The sequence below is a fragment of the Rhinoderma darwinii genome, chromosome 2 (assembly GCF_050947455.1).
Source record: "Rhinoderma darwinii isolate aRhiDar2 chromosome 2, aRhiDar2.hap1, whole genome shotgun sequence".
NCBI classification, from domain to species: Eukaryota; Metazoa; Chordata; class Amphibia; order Anura; family Rhinodermatidae; genus Rhinoderma; species Rhinoderma darwinii.
In genome coordinates, this window is record NC_134688.1 from 11993020 (window position 1) to 12006450 (window position 13431).

Consider the following 13431-nt stretch of genomic DNA (forward strand, 5'->3'; position numbering starts at 1 on the left):
CATAACTTACCTGCTCCTGCCGCCGCCACTGTCGCTGCCGCTCCCTCCGCTCCTAGTCCTTGCGTCTGGCCGGAAGCCGCGACCGGAAGTAGTCATCTTACTGTCCGGCCGCGGCTTCCGGTCCACATGAAAATGGCGCCAGATGTCGCTCTGCCGAAGACATTCCTTTTGGACTGTGTGGGAGCGGCGCTATAGTACGCTATAGTGAATGGAACGGCTCCCGTTCGCATTCTCTATGGGGATGTATGTGCCGTATTCCATCTCTGTATGTGTCGTTAATCGACACATACAGAGATGGAAAAAAAATGTCAAAGTAAAAGAAAGAAAAAAGCACAACACAAAAACACAAATAAATAAAATTTATTTTAATGACATACTAAATGCAATAACATATATATAAAAAAAATAATTTCCGTGACACCTTCCCTTTAAAGTTTAGAAGGACTCCCAACAGTATAATTTTATTCTTATCTAAACTGCTCTAATCTTGAGGTGTTGTTAATAAAAAAAACATTATTAGAAAAGAAGATGAGAGAGAATGGGAGAGGAATTGAAGGAGGAGGAGGAAGTAGAAGGAGAGAGGAGGGGAGAGTATAAAGAAGGAGCGGGCAGAGGAGGAGGAGGGCAGAAGAAGAGAGGGGAGAGGAGCGGAGAGGAGCAGAGAGTAGGGGAGTTGAGCAGAGATGATGGGAGAGTATAAGGGAGGAAGTGAGTGGGAGAGGAGGAGGAGGGCAGAAGAAGAGAGGAGCAGAGAGGAGGGGAGAGTATAAGGGAGGAAGTGAGTGGAGAGAGAAGGAGGAGGGCAGAAGAAGAGAGGAGGGGAGATGAGCAGAGAGGAGGGGAGAGGAGCATAGAGAAGGGGAGAGGAGCAGATAGTAGGGGAGAGATGCAGAGAGTAGGGGCGAGGTGCAGGGGAGAGGAGCAGAGAGCAGTGGAGAGGAGCAGAGAGTAAGGGAGAGGAGCAGAGAATAGGGGAGAGGACAGGGGCGTAACTAGGAAAGACTGGGCCCCATAGCAAACTTTTGACTGGGGCCCCCCCTTTGCTGAGTATCACACAGCCCCCCCCCCCCTTGTAGATAGTGCCTCCCTATAGATTCCACCACACAGTGCCCCCTATACATAGCACCATACACAGCCCCCTGTAGATAACGCCATACAGCCCCCCTGTAGATAACGGCATACAGACCCCCTCTGTAGATAACGCCATACAGACCCCCTCTGTAGATAACGCCATACAGACCCCTCTGTAGATAACACCATACAGACCCCCTCTGTAGGGGATACATGTGTGATCGCTGGCAGCGATAAGGAGAACGGGGGACCGAAAGTCCCCCGAAGTTCTCCATGACTAACCTCGGACTTCCGCCGTCTGCGCAGTTCAATAAAAATGAAAGGAGCGCTGGTCACGCATGCGCACAAGCACGACCGGTGCGCAAGTCATTTCCATGGAGCTGCCGACACAGACCCCGGAAGTCCGAGGTTTGCCATGGAGAACTTAGGGGGGACTTTCGGTCCCCCGTTCTCCTCATCGCTGGGCGTCCCAGCGATCCCACATGTATCCCCTATCCTGTGAATGGGGGATGCATGTCTTTTGTAGGAACAACCCCTTCCGTAGCGTCGCGCTGTAGCAGCCATAGCGGCTGCTAGCGGAGCCTGCGGCCATGGGAGGGGGCCGTGCCGGCGGGTGGCACGGGCCCCCTCATGCTGCAGGCCCCGTAGAAGTCGCTACGGCTGCTATAGCGGTAGTTACGCCACTGCGTATAGGTTTGTACGGCGTAAAACTACAGCTCCCAGCATGGCCGGAACAATGGTAAGGATATGCTGGGAGATGCGGTTTCACAAAAAAAAATCATACCACCATCATCTCGCTGCAGATCGTACAGTGACTACAATACTGATTAGAGACACAAACCTATTGGTACATTCAGGAGAATCCTGTCAAAATACATGTAAGATCAAATATATGGATCATGTATAGACAGGAACAATATGTACGCCAAGTAACCTTGGTGCATTGACCCTACAAATTAGCACAAAAACCTATAGGGTTGAGGGTTCAATTAACACATGACAATGTTGTATAGAGAAAAATACAAACTTTATTCACAAAAATTGTAACAATATAGATTAAAAGATGAGTCATGCAGAGCATAGACAAGGCGTCGCTCCTTGCAGGAATAGTATATTCACAAACTATGTAATACATGGGCATGAATGAATGAATGGATAAAGTGAATGGTGCAAACTGTTCTATGTCAGCAGTTAATCCCAGATTGAAGCGGTTGCTAGTGACACATAAAGAAAAGTAGCTGTGCCTGGAAACATTGTGCCTGGGAACATGAAAAACTGCTGTTACATACCCATGTGGTGAAGCCTGCTGGAGAGAGACGCCAGACCCGACGCGCGTTTCGGCGGAAATGCCTTCGTCCGGGGGTGGCGTCTCTCCAATGGGAATCAACATTAAAAGAGACAAGCAGCCAATCGGACATTGAGAGGGCGTTACCATCCATGGTCATGTGTGTACTGATAGAAGCGTCACACGACAGGTGTGGATATGGCCGGAGGCGTGTCTCCGGCCGAGCGTCATCGAGGAGGGCGGGGGCCAACGACGTCTGACATCGTCAACACACGCCCACCGAGATACAGACGCCCGGACCGCAACACAATCCAGCCACTCCCCCCGGCGTGAGCGCACAGTCACCATGCCTGAATATGAGGTACGTAGAGATAGAAATATGTCCGACAGATTGGGTAGTGAGGAGAACTGTTTGGACCGATTGATCCTTTGCTGCATATATATCTTACAATAAATGCCATGGCATTCTTTACAGTTGTGGGCATATGAAAATAAAAATAAAAATAAAAAATAAAAATAAAAGTAATAATAATGAAAGTAAAAATAAAAATAAATATAAAAAATGAAAATGACGATAACGTGGCAGATATATCACATAAAATAAGTATTAATAAATAAAGTGATGAACTTATCCTGTGTGTAAAGAATATAATATATTTGAAGGGAAAAAGTGAACAAACCAATGGTGAAAGATGTATGTGTTGAAGTAATTCATAAGTGAACAATGAAATAAATAAATAAATAAATAAATAGTGTCAAGTGACTAGTATGCGTGTGATAAACTATGAGACCAGCTCATATGTGAATGAAAAAAATGATAGAATTATATGTGAGACACAAAACAAATGCAAATTTTAATGCATATATATTTTACAATAAATGCCGTGACTTTCTTTTCAATGTAAACATATAAAATATATGAAAAAATATATATAAAAATAATGTGACAGATCTATCACATAAAAAACAATGAATAATAATAGATAGAACAAAAGATATACTATGTATACAAAAATATATTTGTGACGAAAAAAAGTGAACAAACCAATAGTGAACAGTGTATATGTTAAAAGTGAATCATAAATGAGTGATGAGTAAATGAATAATTTATGTGTATGTAATAACTATGAGACCAGCTTATATGTGAATGGAAATGATGAAAAAGTGTATGTGTGACAATATGTGTGATGTAATAAATTGACCCGTGTTAATTGATCCAAATAAATCAGACCACATAAAAAGTCATATTGACTCAGCCCACAAGGATATCAACAAATAAATAATGAAAACAATGAAGAATGATGAAAATTGTATATATGCATATAACTAAATGTGTATATACAGAAAAAAGTACATATAATATCTGGATCTCCATATAAAATGACAAACATACATAATATCTAGCAAATCTCTCAATATAAGTGCATGAAATATGGAGAAAATACAAAAATAATGCACATGTATACACAAACTCGATATGCATATCATAAACATGTGTGTTCACGCACACACAGCAAAAAATATATGCCACGTGTGTATAAACACACATGAGACATAAATCTGAAAAATAAAAATAAAAAACATATATAAAATAACAAAAATAAATAAAAGATACATATGTAAAAATAAAAAAGAATGAGGGTAAAGGAAATGGGTTCCAGACATTCCATATGTTATTGTTCTGAAATGGAATTCCATGTATTTGTCCAGAGTCACCTCTCCTCCACCGTCCATCGTCTCAAAAGTCTCCATGTAATACAAACACTACCAACTCTACATAGCTGCAAAAAAGATAAAAAATCATTAAAAGACATGATTAGCAATACCAATAAACTTGATCACGTACTATTAAAAAATTGGCCCACTGGAGGTCGATAGTCAGAGGAATGGAGCGAAGCTCAAATTTTCATTAAGCCCAAGAGGACGCATGGTCCCCAGAGTCCAGATCCATTTGGATTCGTGTTGCGCCAATTTTTTGGAGATATCCCCCTTTCTAATGTTGGGTTCGATACAGTCAATGCCTCTCACCTTTAACTTAGTCGGATCACATGCATGATAAACTTTAAAATGTCTGGCTATGGGTTTTAAAATTTCCAATGTATCTACCTCTACTGCTCCCAAAATGTCCCTCATATGTTCTCTGACCCGAACTTTCAACTCCCTTGTTGTTAGGCCAATATATATTTTGGAACAAGGGCAGGTGGCGTAATAAATTACGGCTTTTGTGGAACACGAGATGGAGTGTGTGATTGTAAAGGTTTTCATCCCTGCTGAGTCCACAAAAGAGGTCGCTCTTTCAATATTAGGGCATGCGACACAATGTCCGCATGCCTTACAGCCCCACTTGGGACCCTTGGTACCAAACGGGAATTTTGAACTTTTGTGTTGGTAATGGCTTTTGACCAAGAAATCTTTGAGATTTCGTGATCTACGAGCAGAGATACTGGGGTATTTGGTTATGTATTTTCCAATTGTAGGGTCTGTTAATAAAATTGGCCAGAATTGTTTCAATATTTCTGGCTAATATTTCAATATAGGTTTTTAATACTGATTAGAGGCAGAACAAACATTTACATTAAGTGACTCACCGGTCCCTCCGGTTCAGACCTCTATGATGGATTTCTCCCGGCCATGACCCATTTCTGCAGTTTTCCGTTTAGATGTCTTCAGCTTCTCACTTTTAAAACATTTCTGCACCTGTAAACAAAGTTAAAATTCTCAACACATCTAAATATAACTGTCACACACACACACACACACACACACACACCGTGCCCCCTGTAGATAGTGCCCACATATGGACTCCAGAGCTGCAAGGCAATAGTGCTAACACTGAGCCACCGTGCTGCCCTACATATAGCTTCCCCTATAGTTAGTGCTCCACGTATAGCCCACCTCTGTAGATAGTGTCTCACATATAGCTCCCCCTGTATATAGTGTCCCACATATAGCCCACCCCTGTAGGACTGTGCACTACATATAGCCACCCTGTTGCTAGTGCCCCACAGGTAACCCACCCCTGTATATAGAGTCCCACACATAGCCCACCCCTATAGAAAGTACCCTAAAAAATAGCTCCCCTATAGATAGTGCTCTACATATAGCCCACACCTGTATAGTGTCTCACATATACTGCCCCACATATAGACCCCCCTGTAGATAGTGGCCCACATTCCCACATACAGACCTCCCCTGTAGCTAGTGCCCCACATATAGACCCCCCCTGTATATAGTGCCCCACATATAGACCCCCCTGTATATAGTGGCCCACATATAGACCCCCCTGTATATAGTGGCCCACATATAGAGCCCCCTGTATATAGTGGCCCACACCCCCACATATAGACCCCCCTGTATATAATGGCCCACTTATAGAGCCCCCTGTATATAGTGGCCCACACCCCCACATATAGACCCCCCTGTAGCTATTGCCCCACATATAGACCCCCCTATATATAATAGCCCACATAAAGACGACCCCCCACTATAGATAATGCCATTCACATTTTTATGAGGAAAAAAATAAAAATAAACTTGACATACTCACATGATCCTGTTCCCACGCTGTTCACTGGCGATGCAGACATGCTCTCTTCTGAGCATGTCTGCAGGAGCTGAACGAGCGTCCTCCAATGACGCTGATTGGCTGGGCAGAATGATTTGCCCCGCCAATCAGCACCTTCCAAGCATGGAAGCGGCGCGATGATGTCATCGCGCCGCTAGCCAATCAGTGTCATTGTAAGGCACTGGATGGTCAGGCACGGAACATGCCCGGCCATTCTGTGCTAATACATGTATTTGGCTGCCGCTAGCACTGGGGCCCACTCCGGTGCTAGCGACACCTACAGGCATGAGAGGGCCTGTGTAAGGCTCAGCGGCGCGGGCCCCATAGTAGCGGCGCTACCGCTTTAGCAGCCATAACGGCTGCTAGCGGCGCCACCGGGCATTTGGGTGGTCGTGTCGGCTGGCGGCAGCGGCCCCCTCAAGCCCCGGGCCCCGTAGCAGCCGCTACGGCTGCTACCGCGGTAGTTACGCCACTGGGAGAGGAGTAGAAAGTAGGGGAGAGGAGCAGAGATGTGGTTCCTCAAGTCCAAAAAGGTTGGGAAACTCTGTACTAGGCTACAGGATCACCCCGGCCTACGCAAGGATCCAGTCGTGGAGCAGCTCAGTTCGTCGTGGGAACGGGGCCTAGGTGAGTAAAAAAAATTTTGGTTTTGGGCCCTATCTACAAGGGGGAGGTGGGGGGGGGGGATGTATGGCACTGTCTACAAGGGGGAGGTGGGTGATTATGGTACTGTCTACAGGGAGGCTGTATGGTACAATCTAGAGCGGGGCACTATCTACAAGGTGGGGCTGTGTGTGGCAGCCAGGAGAGGGCGGCATTATACTGTGTGAGAGCCACTAAACGGTCATTATACTGTGTAGTGGCACTACAGGGGGCAATATAGTGTGTCGCACTTAGGGGGCATAATACTGTGGCCACAATTAAAAGACAAAATACTGTGTCCTTGAAGGGGTTATAATATATTATATTATTAAATATTATTATTATACTCTGTGGGGGGCACTAAAGGGGCATTACACTGTGTGGGGGCACTATATAGGGCATTATACTGTGAGGGGCATTATACTTTTTTATGGGGCAGATTTTTTTATAATGGGGTGGGGCGCCGAAAGATAATCTCGCACGGGGCGCCATCTATCCTAAGGCCGGCCCTGGAGAGGAGCATAGAGGAGGGGAAAGGAGCAGAGAGGAGGGGAGATTAGCAGAGAGGAGGGGAGAGGAGCAGAAAGGAGGGGAGGGGAGAGGATGGGGGAGGAGCTGAGGGGAAAGGAGCAGAGAGGAGGGCAAAGGAGCAAAGAGGAGGGCAAAGGAGCAGAGAGGAGTGAGATAACGGGAAAGGAGGAGGGGAGAAATAAAAGGGAAATGTGGAATGGATAGTAGAGAAGAAAATAGTAGAGAAGGAGAAGGAGGGCGGGAGAGCAAAGAAGGAGAGGCGAGAATGGGAGAGGATTGGATGGGAGAGAAGAAGGGCAGAGAAGTAGAAGGTATAGGAGCACTGGCGTAGCTATAGGGGTCGCAGTGGTCGCAATTGCGACCGGGCCCCGAAGCCAGGGGGGCCCACAGCCCCCCGCACCACATCAATAAAAAGTTACTATAGTAACTCGGGCCGCGGGCCCCTGTTACTATAGTAACAGACTGTACTTACCTTCCTGTTTCCAGATCGCAGCGGAGGTCCAGACGTCAAGCGCTGTGCGCAGCGCATGACGTCACAGCGCTATGCGCCGCGCACAGCATCGAGAGGACAGAACTTCCGCCGCGGCTGAAGAGGAAGGTAAGATTAGCCCTGACTGGCGGGGTCCGACTCCCGGGACCCGCCAATCAGCTGTTTTGAAGGGGCCGCAGCACTCGTATGAGAGCTGCTCCCCTTCATTCCGGTCACTTCATTCCGGTCACACTGTGAATCGGTGTCGGCGATTGAGTGTGAGCGAGTAGTGAAATGAAGGGGAAGCAGCTCTCGTACGAGTGCTGCGGCCCCTTCAAAACAGCTGATTTGCGGGTCCCGGGAGACGGACCCCGACACATCAGCTATTGATGGCCTATCCTGAGGATAGGCCATCAATGTTTAGGGACTGCACAACCCCTAAGCCTACGATGTAGCAGGCTTAGGAGGCCCATGAGACAGGATCACAGATTGTGTGATGCTGTCTGCTGGGCCCTGTATCTAAGCCAATCACATGGTAGGCTTAGATACATGGCCCATGCGTGATCCTGTCTGCTGGGCCCTGTATATAAGCCTACCACACTGTAGGTTTAGATACAGGGCCCCAGCACACAGTAATCTTATACTGTATAAGATTACTGTCTGCTGGACCCTGTATCTAAGCCTACGTTGTGGTAGGCTTAGATACAGGGTCCCACAGACAGTATCACACATGGGCCCTGTAAGCCTAACACATGCGTTACTAATCGTTTTTTTTTGTGTGTTTTCTTACAGGTTCGGTCGTCGGATTCCAGGACTACTTCGATGACGGCTTTTTTTTCATTATCAATAAAATGGTTAATGAGGGTTGTGTGGGTTTTTTTTTTATTTCAATAAAATATTTTTTCTATGTCTATGTTTTTTTTTTTAACTATATTACTACCGCCTTAGTAATGGCGGCCGGCTGATTGACAGCATCCATTGCTAAGGCGGGGCTTAGTGTTAGCCGATGCAGAGGTGAACACTAACCCCCTTTATTACCCCGGTACCCACCGCCGCCAGGGGTGCTGGGAAGAGACGGGTACGATCCAGTACCTGACCATCTGTAGTGATGGTCGGGCAATGGGGTGGCCGCAGGCTGGTATTATCAGGAGGGGAAAGGTCAGATACAGTGGCCCTTCCCACCCTGGTAATGCTGCCTGCTGCTGCTGCTTTATTGTAGCTGGCTGTTTATGAAAAATGGGGGGGACCCTAAGTCATTTAAAAAAATAAAAAATAAAAAATAATTGGAAAGCACGATGTGGGGTGTCCCCCCCCCCAATTTTCATAACCAGCCAGATACAACAGAGCAGCAGCAGGCAGCATTACCAGGTTGGGAAGGGCCACTGTTTTTGGCCTTCCCCAGCCTAATACTGCAGATGGTCGGGTACTGGTTCGTACTCGGCTCTTCCCAGTACCCCTGGTGGCGGTGGGTACCGGGATAATAATGGGGGTTAGTGTTGGTCTCTGCATCGGCTAACATTAAGCCCCGCCTTAGTAATGGAGGTTGTCAATCAGCCAGCGGCCATTACTAAGGTGGTGATAATAAAGTTTAAAAAGATACAAGCACATAGAAAGAATATTTTATTGAAATAAAAAAACAACCCTCATTAACCATTTTATTGAGAATAAAAAAAACGCCGTCATTGAAGTCCTCGTATCCGAAGTCCAACAACCGAACCTGTAAAAAAACACAAACACACAAAAATAATCAGTAACACATAAAGAAGCAAAATTATTATTCTTACCTATCCTGGGTCCAGCGCTGGAGCCGCAATGTCAGCGAGCTGAGTCCTGTATCTAATCGTATCATGTGTGATACTGTCTGCTGGGCCCTGTATCTAATCGTATCATGTGTGATACTGTCTGCTGGGCCCTGTATCTAATCGTATCATGTGTGATACTGTCTGCTGAGCCAATGTATCTAATCCTATCATGTGTGATACTGTCTGCTGAGCCAATGTATCTAATCCTATCATGTGTGATACTGTCTGCTGAGCCACTGCATCTAATCCTATCATGTGTGATACTGTCTGCTGGGCCATGTATCTAATCCTATCATGTGTGATACTGTCTGCTGAGCCACTGCATCTAATCCTATCATGTGTGATACTGTCTGCTCAGCCACTGTATCTAATCCTATCATGTGTGATACTGTCTGCTGAGCCGCTGTATCTAATCCTATCATGTGTGATACTGTCTGCTGAGCCACTGTATCCAATCCTATCATGTGTGATACTGTCTGCTGAGCCCCTGTATCTAATCCTATCATGTGTGATACTGCCTTCCGAGCCACTGTATCTAATCCGATCATGAGTGATACTGTCTGCTCAGCCACTGTATCTAATCCTATCATGTGCGATAGTGTCTGCTGAACCAATGTATCTAATCCTATCCATAGTTTATAGGGTTGTAGTGCTATAGATATGCTATGCTGTCTCATATACACACTTTTTTTTGGGCGGACACATATGTATTGGGGCTATTTCCCCTGACATTTTAAGCCCTGAGGGTATGTTCACACAGCAGCGTCCGTTTCGGCTGTAATTACGGTGCTGTTTTCAGGAGAAAACAGCACCGTAATTTCAGCCGTAATGGCATGTGCAGGCGTCTTTCGCTGCGTCCATTACGGACGTAATTGGAGCTGTTTTTCTATGGAGTCCATGGAAAATGGCTCCATTTACGTCTGAAGAAGTGACAGGCACTTCTTTGACGCGGGCGTCTTTTTTACGCGCCGCCTTTTGACAGCGGAGCGTAAAAAAAATGACCGTCGGCACAGAACATCGTAAGACCCACTCAAATGAATGGGCAGATGTTTGCCAACGCTTTTGAGCCGCATTTTCGGACGTTATTCAATGCTGAAACGCCCGAATTACGTCCGTAAGTAGGGTGTGTGAACCCAGCCTTAGTGACGCCCCGGCTGCTAGTGCCGCAATGTTGGGTCACTTAGGAGACCCAGCGATGCAGCTGAAAGCTGCGGACCGTCGGCCATGAGGAGTTTGCGGGGGGGGGGCCCAATAAGAACTTTTGTATAGGGGCCCATGAGCCTTTAGCTATGCCCCTGTATAGGAGAGTAGGGAAGAGGAGCAGAGAGGAGGGGATTGGATGGGAAAGGAGAAAGTATAAGGGGAGTGAAGAGATTAGAAGAGAGGAACTGAGGGGGTGAAGTGAGAGAAGAAAGGAGAAGGGGAGAGGAAAGGAGTGTATTGGAGAGGAAGATAAAGAAGCGCAGAATAGAGATAAGAAAAAAAAAGGAAGGGAAAGAAAGAAAGTGGAGTTAGGTAGTAAGGAGAGCAGAGAGGGACTTCCATGTAGATAAACCTGATTTCCCTTGTGTCCTGTTGATGCTCCAAACCAGGGATCAGCAACCTTCGGCACTCCAGCTGTTGTGAAACTACAAGTCCCAGTATGCACTGACAGCCAAAGGCTTTATTTTTCCAGCTGAAGGCTGTCAGGGCATGCTGGGAACAGCTGGAGTGCCGAAAGTTGCTGATCCTGCTCTAAACCTAGACAAATATGACAAATATGAATACTTGTCCCTAAGACAAGTCGTGACCCAGGCAACAGATTTGGATGCAGATTCTTCCTACAGAGATGCAGCTACTGTCAGTATTGCTTGATAAGATATCAGCGTGTAATTATGGGGGCTAATTAAATGTGCGGCTGCTATGGAGTCTTTGGAGAGGGGGGAGTGCAGCCCTGTTTGGTCCCATCCCTTTTGCTACTTGGTGGCAAGGACCTTTACAGTACTCTCCTATCCATAGGAACTGCATTGTTAGCAAACAAGGGCGTGGGTATTTTCGCCAAGGGTCATGGAAAGGGCACAGCTGGGACAGAAAACTCCAAAACCCGGCATTATAACCCTTAAGTCTTATGTAATTAAATCATAACTACAACCATAGCCCTTGTGCTACATAGACTTGACTGATTTCTTCACCCATACCAGTTCACTCATCTCTTCTGCGCTTTAACAGGAACTGACCGCAGCCATGGTGGTGATATCATATCGACCCAATGTCTGGTGCTACCGGAGGTGTAACTAAGGCTTCGTTCACATCCGCATCAGGACTGCGTTCATGGGTTCTGTCGGAGCTTCCCATCAGGGGAACCCATAAACTGAATCCAAACTGAAACAAACGGAAACCATAGGTTTCGTTTGCATCACCATTGATTTCAATGGCGACGGATCCGGTGCAAATGGTTTGTCACCATTGTTTAAGGTTTCCGTCGTTTTTACGGTATGCATAGCGCAGTCAACTACGCTATTGATTTCAGTCAAAACCCTTGCACAACGGAGACAAACGCAAACCATTTGCACCAGATCGGTCACCATAGAAATCAATGGTGATGCAAACGGAAATCTATGGTTTCCGTTTGTTTCAGTTTGGATTACGTTCATGGGTTCCCCTGACGGAAAGCTGAGACGGAACCCACGGACGGAGTCCAGACGCAGATGTGAACGAAGCCTTACTGGTTCCCAATGCAAAATCTGCAACAGCCCCCTCCTAATTATGTCTCATGTGGCCGAGGGGTCTTTGACTGACCTCTTATACCTATGCCTGAGTACTATTCTATTGCATTATGTCTGCTACTATTCTATTGTTTTATACTATAATTTTTTTATAATTTAATTTTTTATTATAGAAACTGCAGTCAATAAAATGTCTGGTACTTTATTTTTTTACTATTCCATTATTTCAGATTTGGTGATTATAATGTATCACTATTTACTATTTACATTTAATGTTGTTAATGTTCTTTTATACATATGTGTTACTTTTACTATTTTTATGTTTACATTTCCCTTTTCTTGTGCATACAATTTTTTATCTGTCCAGAAGAAATCAAAAACTGAGGTTGTCGACCTGCACAGGCTGAGATGAGAAGACGCTACAGTTGAAGTAGAAGGTGTCACCTTGGTATCAATTTTTACATATTTTTTTTTTGGGAAAGTAACAAATCTAAATTCATGAGGGGACATACAGCAAATTTCGTGAATTGCAGCCTCCTAGTCCAGAACCCGGGAGAATGCGTAATGAGTTGTGAAGACGACAAAAGACGGAATTGATATTCATGGGACAAGGTGATAATCATACAGCCATATATTTCCTTCTTGTATCGAGCAGAAAAGGAAGATTTTCATGTCTTAAGTATAAGGAGCTCGGCATTACCATGAGACTCTTGAAAGTTGAGTAATATCCATCTTTCCTTATACTCTAAACATTCAACCGACCTCCACAGAAAACTAAACAGATCATGTAATTGTCAAAAATAATGGAAAATAAGGTCTATTTGGGCAACTTCTTCCACAGTCAAACCCGGTCCCTGATGCATCAGGGGCTATAAACACATTATAGGACGAGAGTATTATTTACGCAGATTTGCATTGAGGTCCCAGTTTTTGCCTTTTTCACGCATTATCTCCTAAATTACAGGTAGAGCAGTGTTCTCACCGGGACCCCTGTCCATATAAGCTAATGGGACCCCCTCTATGTGCCAGAGCAAAGAACTGTTATATAGCAGCGGCTTCTGCTCTGGGGGACCCATCTCATCCTTGTATTACATAGATGGGCATTCACCGAGGCTGGGGGTTTCACAATCCAGACCCTTAGCAAACAGCGGATCATCAGGCCGGCTTCATTCCTAAAAAAAGGTGAGATAATCTCTTTAAATTTATCTATCTATCTGTCACGTTGGGTATGTGGACCCACTGGACGACCGTACCGCCTTGATGGTATGGCAGCTGGCCAACAGGACACAGTCTATAGTTCGTATAGTGTACCTGTGATAGCTCAGACAGTAGCAAGACTGGCTCGGCTGGGACTAGGCAGC

General features: G+C 45.6%; 1 long non-coding RNA gene across 1 annotated transcript; it reads left to right on the forward strand.

Annotated features, from left to right (window-relative positions):
- Window positions 1-2259: 2259 nt before the first annotated feature.
- LOC142740391 (uncharacterized) lies at window positions 2260-12916 on the forward strand. Its single transcript, XR_012880640.1, has 2 exons — window positions 2260-2717; window positions 12438-12916. It is a non-coding gene; the product is annotated as an uncharacterized LOC142740391 (long non-coding RNA).
- The last annotated feature ends 515 nt before the right edge of the window (window positions 12917-13431 follow it).